The sequence below is a fragment of the Nelumbo nucifera genome, chromosome 6 (assembly GCF_055504915.1).
Source record: "Nelumbo nucifera cultivar China Antique chromosome 6, China Antique-T2T, whole genome shotgun sequence".
In the NCBI taxonomy this organism is placed as follows: domain Eukaryota; kingdom Viridiplantae; phylum Streptophyta; class Magnoliopsida; order Proteales; family Nelumbonaceae; genus Nelumbo; species Nelumbo nucifera.
The window spans coordinates 2,591,045-2,602,860 of NC_142654.1; positions in this window are offsets into that span (position 1 = coordinate 2,591,045).

Genomic DNA, 11,816 nt, shown 5'->3' on the forward strand with positions numbered 1-11,816 from the left:
TCTTCTCGTCTTGATGAAAAATAGTTGGACAATCTTCCTTCATTCCTTCAAATAAAACCCGAATAATTCCTGGATATGGATCTACCCCTTCACTTGATTATCATATTTCGGATCTACCCCTTCTTATCCGATCTGTTTTCTTTTAAAAATAATAAATTATTCATATATATATAATAAATTAAAATAAATAATTCATATAAAAAAATTATAAAATTACAATATAAATAATATATTTATAAATAAATAACATATTATATACGCAATACCATATAAATGGGATGTATGGCTCAATTTGAAAGCAATACAAATACAAATATATATAACATAAATAGATACAAAATAATATAAAATATAAGTTTTTGCACCATATATTTGCATTTATACTCACAAATACTTGTATACGTAGGGAGAATGACGGTTCAGCGCAGGGATTTTGCGTGAGCCTTAACCAACACCCAGGACCCATGAAACTCGCCCACCAACACCCAAAAATTTTGCGTGGGCCCCACAAGCATTCAAAACTTGTTAAATTCAATAATGAGATGAATCCACCACATACATCTAGAACTACGGAAATGGGTTTGTATGGGTCGACCAACACAACTAACACCCAAAAACCTATGAAACTCAACAATGTGGGCCCACCAACACTTGGAATCATAGAAATGGTATAACGAAGATAGTGAAAAATAAAAATAATAAAAAACAAAATGGTATAGACTTTTACTGTAAATTACGTCGTGCCGCCCGCAGCCTACCACGACACAAAGGTAGGGGTCATGTTGGCCTGTTGGTAGGGGTGTTCATGGGTAGAGTTGGATTGGTTTATTGGGGTTTTCCCAACCGATTTGACCTGGTCGGGTTACCTGAGGTGGAAACCGAAACCGATCCACTGATAGGCTAAACCGATCTGATCGGTTTGAGTCGGTTTGGGTCGGTTTCTGCTTTGCTTTTGTACAAAAGGACACCTAATTGAATTCTAATTGTAATTGCCTAATGGGTTGCCTATTTGGTGTAAAAAATTATAGAAAGTTATAAACTGTGATAAATTGTCTATTCTAATTGTAATTGCCTAATGGGCCTTTTAGTTATAGTAGAATACTAGTTATAATTAAGTAGGAAACTACTCAAACTAGGAACTACCGAACTAGTAGAAGACTAGTTCGGTTCGGGTCGGGTTAGTTTCGGTTTTCACACAATAAAATCGAAACCGATCCGATATATCGGTTTATATATTTGCCCAACTCGATACCGACCGGTACTAATGAAAACCCAGTCGATTCAGGTTGGTCGGTTTGGTCGGGTTGGGCATTCTTATGAACAGCCCTACCTGTTGGCTTGAGTTTTCAGGCCAAGGAGTTCGTGGTACGGCACGGTATAACATAATATGACAGTACATGCCTAGCCCATCGCCCAACATGATATATATATAATTTTATATACTATTTTATTTTATTTGTATTATAATTTATTTAATTTCATTTTATTATTATATATAAATAATTGTATACATCAAAATTTATATAAAATAAAAATTTAAATTTTTTCAATTTTTGTTTATCTTGTTAATTTATTTTAAAATTTTAATTTTTTTTCAATTTTTTTAAATATACCTCTCGTGACTTGGCCCAATCCGCAACCCAGCATGGACCAAGGCTTGGCCCACGAAGTAGCCCGTGCTCGTGCCATGGATTGTGCAAGGCCAAACCTTCTAAAGCATCCCAGAGGTAGCAAACACAACCTAGCCCAACCCACGAGTTGATATAGCATAGTTACACCTAGGGGTGCAAAATGGATCGGATCATGATCTGGTTCTATCCGAGAATCGATCAAATTTAGTCGAATTCGGAACGTGATCTGGTTCTACTTTTATATTATATTTTTATAGATTTGTTATATTATTTATTTTTTTTATAAAAAAACATGTATATATGATGAAAATAATTAAAAAATACTTATATTTTTGTTTTTACTTTACTTAAATTAGTATATTTTATTTTTTCTTTTAATAATTTATTAATTTTTATAGAAAATAAGTCAGATCGGATCAAATCTGCATATCTGACTTACTGATAGGATTTGAATTCAAATCGAGTCCTGTCGATCTTCAGAATGGATCAAATCCAGCATGAATAGTATCGGTTGGATTCGAATCCGATCCGTTTGCTTCCCTATTTACACCTCTAGACATATCGCTTGCTTTGCTGATCAAGCGGACCTAAACGGGGAGCTTGTCGGTGGAGGGCATCTAGGCAAGCTCTAGCAAGTGGAGAAAGGTCAAGGTGTATAAGAAGTTTCAAGCCGTAATGGAACATAATGAGAGTGCCCAAAGAGTGACTAAACACAAAAAAGCCAATCGAATGGGAATGGCAAAACTTAATACACTAAAGCTAAAGACGAGCATCGATGCAAGGATCAACATCCTTTCGAGAGGTAAGAGCAGCTCGAGAAGTGGAAGAAGTAGGTTCAAAGGGGAAGGGGCCTGCAGCTGAGTCAAACCCTCCCACTCGAACGTGGCCTAATTCAGCTCCTCCCTCATCGAAAATGTTATTTTATGAAAATGTAGTTTTATGGGAATTTTTGAAAAGTTTATTACATTTGTGTAATTGTAGAGATTTATTGAAAATTATTTTAAATTGTTAGTTTATTGGTTTATTACACTAATTTATCTTTTATTTTCCAATATAAATTAATCAATAGTTCCATTTTCCAGAATTATAATATTTTATTTCCCCATCTACATTCAGTTATAAAATATAACAATAGCAAAAACTAAAATTTTATACTTTTTAATAATTATTAAATATAATTCTTAATTTTATAGAAATTAGTTAAAGAGTTTTCAATTTCTAAAATGTTGTTATTTAACATGAATATAACAATATTTACCCAAAATACATTAAAAATTCATGATGAGTTAATTATTAAAACAATATTTATTAACTTTTGGTAATTTACTAACCGCATTTATTAACTTTTGGTAATAACACTATAATACTCATTGAATATGGGTTGGAAAACTCACATATTCCTTAGTCGAAAATATTTTATATCAAAAACTTAATTTTTTTAACTTATTTTTAAAAAATACCACTATAATTGTTTAAATTTAAATTGTAAGTTTAAATATTTTGAACAACCAACCAAACTAAAAATTGACCCAAACCGTTACAACCCAAATTGGCTAGTTTTCACTAATTATTAGCTAGTTTTGGGTGAAACTCCCCAACCTGACTAGGTTGATTTGGTTGGCCAAACAACTTGCAAACCAACCCATGATCACTCCCAATTTCAGCTAAATTAATAGTCTAATTTCTAATAAATAACAATAATTTAATAATCATTAATTATTGAAAATCTACAGTGAAAATACACAATTATTGAAAATAAATTTACAATGATAATACAATACAAAACAAATAAAAATACAATAATTACAAAAATGCAATAAATACTAAAAATCTATTAAATTAATCAATAAATAGTGTAATCTCAAATAATAGATTAATCTCTAATAAATGTTAATCAATAAATTATAACTAAAATACATAATCACTAAAAATAAATTTATAACAAATCTACAATAGATTCAATAAGTAAAATAAATTAAATTTAAAAAGTGAAATAGTAGTAGTTTAATCTCCAACAATTATTGAAAATTTTCTGTTAAATAGCATAACAAAATTAGATTTATACATAATTATTGAAAATATTTTTATCACAAAAAAATAAATAATTAATGAAAATGCAATAAATATTATTTTAGTATATAAAAATATAAAAAATATATGGATTCAGATTTTAAAACTATTATTAATAAATAATAATTATTTGGAAGTTATTTTCTAGAATTATTAATTGATATAAGTGAAATTAGTTTACAATATTATTTTGTTATTTAAATAATATCATTATTTAAAATTTTAAAATATTAATTATTTATTGAATTTAATAATCCATAAAATTACAATTTATACTGTTATTACATAATTTTGTAAAATATTAACTTAGTATCAATTTGAAAGTTATGAAATCTATTATAATTATTTTTCTACTTTTAAGAGAATTTTTAAATTTGTTACATAATTTCATTATTTTAACTATTTAAAATTTAGTTATTTTAAATATTTCATTTTTAAAATATTTAGTTATCTAAATATTTAAATAATATGTAAATTATTTATTTTTTTATTTGAGTTTTATTTATTTTAAATTTATTGCATAATGTTAAATATTTTGTTATATAATTATTTAGCTATTCTTAATATGTTGTTATTTAATATATTTAGTTACTAAAATATTTAAATAATATTTTGTTTTTAATGTTAAATTTTTATCATTTGAATAATATTTAAATTGAATAATTTGTAAAATTATAATTTATACTTTTAGTACATAATTTTGTGATGAATTTTGTAATAATACAAATATTATTAAATCTATTATAATTATTTTTTGTGTTTTTAATAAATATTTTAAACTTATTTTATAATTTCATTATAATATTTAAATAAATTTTAAATTTGTTAATTCAAACTTTCCTTAGATGGATACAAATAAAAAGTGATGGGAGAGGATAAATGGGAATTAGAGATAATTTAGGAGAAAGTGAGGGATAATGGTGCTACTAGGCAAAGTAGGGAAGAAGATAAATAGGAATTAGAGATAATTTACGAGAAGGTGGGGGATAGTGTAGACATTAGAAAATCAAATATCTCTTTCTTTTTCTATTGGTTGTTAGAGATAATTTAGCCTATGTTATTTCCTTATTGGTTTAATAGGCAATTGTGTGGAATTAAAAAATAAAAAATTCAAAAAAAAACAATAAATTAGGAAGGGGGTTTGGAGCAATGAGAGGCATGCTGAGGTAAACCATCTTACTATATATACTAGCAAGGACCCGTGCGATGCACAAGAAAATATGAAAGATTTAATAATTTTATTTTTCATTTAATGTTGATTTATAAAAAATAATTATTATTAATTGAATATGAACAAATATTTTTTAATAAATTGTAGTAATTTTAATAAATTTTATTCTTTTTATTTATTTTTAAATAAATTTTGATTAATTTTAAATAAATAAAAATAATTATAAAAGCTAACATTTTTATTAATTCCACCAATAATTAACAATTATATAGGAATGACAACAGGGTGAGTTCAGGGTAGGGCACCCCATCCCTTTCCCTGTCCCATAGTCAAGACACTCTACCCCATCCTCACCCCATCCCTAGTGTCACATGGGTTCAGGGGCAAGGCACCCCACTCCTCATCAAGGATGGAGAATCCTGGAATTTCCCTACCCCGTCCCTAGTATTGGGCGGGTTCAAGTAGAGGTGTAAATTGGGTCGTGCTGGGTCGGTGCAACATGACTCGCATGTGGCCCGCACAAAGTGTGAGTCGTGTCGTGCTGGCCCACGAGGCATCTCGGGTCGTGCCTCCCTCCTCTAGGATAATTTGGGGGGTCAGTTCGGCACGGTCCGCGGCTCGATCCCGCACGAGCCCATGCTGTGCCATGGGTTAGGCTAGTCCATGGGTCGGGCCTTGGGCCAGGCCATGTCACACACCAAGCCAAGCTCAAGGCAAGGAGATCCAATGTTTTTAAAATTGGGCCGGATAGGGAACTGCCCTGGGGTCAAATGGTCTGATTGTTCGGTTTGAACGGATGACCCACTCTGACAAAAAAAAAATAGAAAAACAAAAAAAAAGGCCAAAAACTATTGTTCAGGTTGACGATTCGACCGCCCAGGTCAGCGGTTTGCTAACCAAATAAACGATTTTTTGACAAAAAACGGTTTTGAGGTAAAACGGTGTCCGATTCCCAATTTTTTCGGTCTAACCATCTGGCTTGATCTAGTTTTGAAAACACTGTCCCCGTTAACCCAATATTCAATTTGATGGTAGAAATTATCAAAATGATATATTGAGTATCAACCACATGGTAAACTTCTAAAAGTACACTAAATTGTCTTTAATATTCAAAAATGTAATTTTATGAAAATTTTGGAAGATTTATTGTACTTGTGTCATTTTGAAAATTTATTTAAATTTTTATTAAATAATTTATTTTCTTTTTAAATTGTTTACTTACAGAAATTATACTAATTTATCTTATAATTTCTAATATGAACTAACCAATAATTTCCTTTTTCCAATATTATACTAATCTATCTTAATTATTTGTTCAAATTATAGGTTTCCATCTCCCATAGTCATTTATCTTTAATAATTTTCAATAGTTTGCAATGAAAATTACATAAATTTTCAATGGTTTTCCAAAATCTATCAAATGTAATAAATTTTCCTGAAATTTCCAAAATATTCTAATAATTTTTAATAATTATCTAATGCATTTTAAATAAACTTTCAAATACTTTATATCTTTTAATTTCAAAAATGTTATTTTACGAAAATGTAGTTTTATGAAAATTTTTGAAAAATTTATTACATTTGTGTAACTATGGGGATTTATTGAATTTTTTTTAATTGTTATTAAATATATTTTTTATTTGGTAGTTTACTAACAAAATTACACTAATTTATTTTTTATTTTTCAATATAAATTAATTAATAATTTCATTTTCTAATGTTATAATATTTTGTTCCCCCATTTGTATTTGGTTATTAATAATAAGAAGAACAATAACTAAAATTTTATACTTTTCTATAATTGTTAAATATAATTATCAATTTTATAGAAATTAGTTAAAGAGTTTTCAATTTCTATAAAATGTTGTTAATGAGTTAATTAATAACAAATTTATTAATTTTTGGTAATTTACTAACCGTATTTATCACCTTTTGGTAATAACACTATTTAATACTCATTGAATACGGGTGGGATTAAATATTAATATAAATATTTTAAATGAGGGAGAGTGGATATAGATTGGGGGGATACATTTTAGGAATTGATTAAGGAGTGAGGCAACATGATACTTTCCTATTGGTTTAAATTAGATACCTTAGGAGAGAGATTATAGGAATATTTTTAGGTAGTTGGGTGACATGGCTTAATGGGAGTGGGGGGAAGGGGAGAGGAGAGAAAGTCAAAGAGAATGTAGGGTGGGGATAATGGAGCAAGGAGAGGCATGGTGACGGGGACTACTACTTTGTTAAGCGAAAGTTAAACAATATACCCAAATTGATACAACCCAAGTTGGTGGATTTTCGCTAATGGTTAATCGGTTTGAGTGATACAGACTTGATCAGATTGATTTGATTGGCAAAATAGCCTGTAATTAAATTGAATAAATCATTGAACACTCCTAATTTCAACTAAATTTATAGTCTAATCTCTAATAAATAACAATAGTTTAACCTCCAATAATTATTGAAAATTTAAAGCAAACGTACACAATCATTGAAAATAAGTTTATAATGAAAATATAATAGATATATAATAAAAATATACTAAATTAGTCAATAAATAGTGTAATCTTAAATAATAGTTTAATCTCTAATAAGTATTAATCTATAAATTATAAAAAATATATAATTACTAAAAATAAATTTATAACAAAAATACAATAAATACGATAAATTAAATTTCAAAAGTTAAATAATAGTTGTTTAATATTCAATAATTATTGATAATCTTCTATTAAATAACAAAACAAAATACATTTATAAGTAATTATTGAAAGCATATTTATAAAAAACAATAAATAATTACTGAAAATAAAATAAATATTAAATATAGTATATATAAATATATAATGAATATACACTATTATTGTAAAATCAGTAGTAATAAATATAATTTTGTTAATAGTTATTTTCTATAATTATTAATTGATATAAGTGAAATTAGTTATTTACAATATTAATTATTTATTGAATTTAATAATCCATAAAATTATAATTGTACTATTATTACATAATTCGTTATTAATTTTGTAAAATATTAAATTATTATTAATATGGATATTATGAATTCTATTATAATTATTTTTCTACTTTTAAGATTTTTTTTAATTTATTACATAATTTCGTTATTTTAACTATTTAAAATTTTGTCATGTTAAATATTTTGTTATTGAAATATTTAAATAATATATAAAATGTTTAAAATTTTCATTATTTGAATTTTATTTATTTTAATGTTATTACGTAATATTAAATATTTTGTTATATTATTTAGCTACTTTTAATGTTTTTATTTAAGATTTTTAGTTATTGAAATATTTAAATAATGTTTTATTTTTAATGTTAAATTTTTTTATTTGAATAACATTTAAATTGAATAATTCATAAAATTATAATTTATATTGTCAGTACATAATTTCATGATGAATTTTGTAAAAATATTGAATTATTAATAATATTTTAAATTTAGTATATAATTTCGTTATAACATTTAAATAGTTCTGAATTTTTTTTAATTGAAACTTTCTTTAGATAGATATAGATAAAAAGTGGAGGAGAGGATAAATAGGAATTAGAGATAGTTTATTAGAGAATCTCTCTACTAAATTAGAGATAATTTAAGATATAAATAGGAGTTAGAGATAATTTAGGAGATAAATAGAAATTAGAGACAATTTAGTAGGAAGTGGGAGAAAGTAGTGCCACTTGGCTAAACATTAGAAAAGCAAATCGCTATTTCTTTATGATTGTTAGAAATAGTTAAGCATATGCGATTTACTTATTGGTTTAATGGATAATTATGTGTAATTAAAAAAAATAAAAAATTCAAACAAAAAATTAGGAAGGGGGGTTTGAATTGAGGAGAGGAGAGGGCTGCTGACATGGCAGGACTATATATATATATATATAAAATAAAATGTTGGGCAAACTTAAATTGCATCGGATCAATACCCGATGCCTCAACCTAAGCCTAGAGTTTAGCTTAGGCCCGAGTTGTTTTTTTGTTCAAGTTAAAAAAAAAAAAAAAACTCAAACCCAAATGCAAAAAACTTTGATTGAATCAGGTTAGACTTGAATTGGGTACACCCAACTTGCACCCTAGCTCTATTGCCTGAAACTGTTTTAAAAAAACCCATGCATCACACAGGTCCTTGCCAGTAATAATTATCAGGGTGTTTGGCTCCATTTACATTTATTCAGTAAACGTTTATTGGCGGTGCCACATAGGCGCCATCTTAGCATTTTCTCTCTCTTGATCTTCTGCATGCATCAAAAATGTAAAAAATAAATTTTGGTTTTTGTGCATGCCAGCCGTTTGTGGAAATTATTTTTTTAAGTTTCCACAAACAGCTAGACGTTTATTTATTGTTACGATCATGTGGTGCCTAATTGTCATAAACGATTGCAATTATTACATTTCTCGGTTTTACCATCAAATAAACTATAAACGTTTATTCAATAAACATAAACGAAACCAAATATATACTATATAAATTAGTGAAGGCATGAGCACCAACCGAATGGCATAAACCCTAACCACGATGATGAAAATGCATCCAAATTAAAGCAAACAAATCTAATGTCAACATTACAAAATTGGAGAATATGAAGTTGTACCTTGATGATAAGATCGGCAAATGACGAAACAACCACTTGAAATAAACCCAAAGTCAACGGTGAAAAAAGGGGAAGAAGAAGAAAGAATAAGAAAGGAAATGAATGAAAAACAAAAAATATTGACGTTCAATCTAGCTCGTTGCCTCGTTGGTGGTGAGGTTGAACTTTGAAGGTCCAATGGTCTTTGTTAATAGAGGTAGAGTTTCAAGGGAAGGGATGTGTTCGAAGGAAATGAAAATCGATCAAAAGATGCCTATTTTGATAACCGATCACGGTCTATCTCTAGTATATCTGAGCCATAGGTGGAGTTTCAAGTGAGTTCACATCTACGCCCCACAACACATCCTAAGCAACATTACTCTTCTAAAAGGTGGATTTAGAACCATTAGTAGCGGGGCTCAAAACCGCATTACGTCTAGGGCTTACCTAATTACGTGCCAATTGAGTCACCACTCTGTTACTAGGTAGATCTGCAGCAGAAGAAATCCTTGCAGTGTCTAGGCCATGTGTGATTAGGACAAGCTTGATATGTGCTTAAGGGTCATGTGCGGCTCGATGAGTGGCTCCACCAAGGTCAATGACATTAGAGCATGACATCGTAGCTTATGACCCGGGTCCATGTGCTGTTTCTATGAGTGCGTGTGTTCCCATGAAGAACTCTGATAGCCATGCTAGCCACTAACCAGGGCTGCTTCACAAGGGAATGTTCATCTAAGAGTGCCAAAGTTAGACACCCAAGGAAGTTGACCATCGTTCCTCAAAGAGTACGTTAAGCTTTTGGAGCTCTACTAATAAGAAACATTACTTTTCCGAAAAAAAATCATACTGTTATATTTATAGTATTGCCACTCAACGTAAGCCCGCCAAGCATAGGCAAGGTTAAACCTTTGTCAGATCGTGACAGACTCCCCCACTCAATCCGTTGTTGTCTTCGACAACAGCTCCTTTGTGAATGGGTGTATGCGTCTCGCATCATCCACGTGTGCTTCAGTTTAGGGCGACTTAGTCAACTAGGGTCTTGCCTATGTTGGTGTCCATGTAAGGGGATGGAACCATTTCACCATGCTAGCCTGCATGAACTTCACCCGCTGTGTTGGGTTATTCAAACCGTGCGATGGCTATGTCGTTAATGTGTGTGTATGGCCCTCAAAGATGATGTGTGTGAGATGCTTCGCGGAGGTTTGTCCTGTGTATTGTCTTATTGGTAGCTTTTCGGCGGTGCTACTGAACACGATGTAATAGGTCTCATCCTATTATTGGTGGTCATCTCCTATTGTTGGCGTAGTGTCTTGAGAACCCTTTCACCATGCTGGCCTATAGACTTCACCTCGTTGTGTTCGGGTTACTCAAACCTAGCCATGGCTTATGCTTTTTTAACATTCGAAACTACACTTCACCTCGATGGTTTGGACTACCTATTCGCTTCGAGGAGGCCCCAATGTGTTATGGCTCAAGGATCTAATCGCAATGTGCGTGAGTGGTGGCAACTTTTACCCATGATGCTGCCGAACATGAACTTGCTTATGTGATGTGCGGTTGTTGCTACGACCGCCATGCTCCAACTGCTAGTGTACCCACATTCCTAACATTCCAATATTGTGACTTTAACCAATAACCCTTTTCTGAACACGAACTTGCTTATGTGATGTGATAGGTCTCCTCCTATTATTGGCGGTCATCTCTTATTGTTGGCGTAGTGCCTTGAGAACCCTTTCACCATGCTGGCCTATAGACTTCACCTCGTTGTGTTCGGGTTACTCAAACCTAGCCATGGCTTATGCTTTTTTAACATTCAAAACTATACTTCACCTCGATGGTTTGGACTACCTATTCGCTTCGAGGGGGGCCCAATGTGTTATGGCTCAAGGATCTAATCGCAATGTGAGTGAGTGGTGGCAACTTTTACCCATGATGCTGTCGAACATGAACTTGCTTATGTGATGTGCGGTTGTTGCTACGGCCGCCATGCTCTAACAGCTAGTGTACCCACATTCCTAACATTCCAATATTGTGGCTTTAACCAATGACCCTTTTTTGAGCTAGTGCTGCAACTTTAGTGATACTCCTTGACCAACCATCGACACCAACCAATTTCGGACTATCGTTCCCACCTTAGTAATGCCTTTGACAAGCTACGAAACAATGGCTAATCCATTATGAAACCAAGACGTAAGCGCACCACCCACACCTCACCAAAATGAATAGCGATTGATGTTCGTGAGAAAGCATGGCATTCCCCCACTCAAACCACCACAGTGTACCTTCTAAGAGATGGCCCATGCATTTGCCCCCACATGAGCGCTACTTCGAGATCATTGGAATGGGGA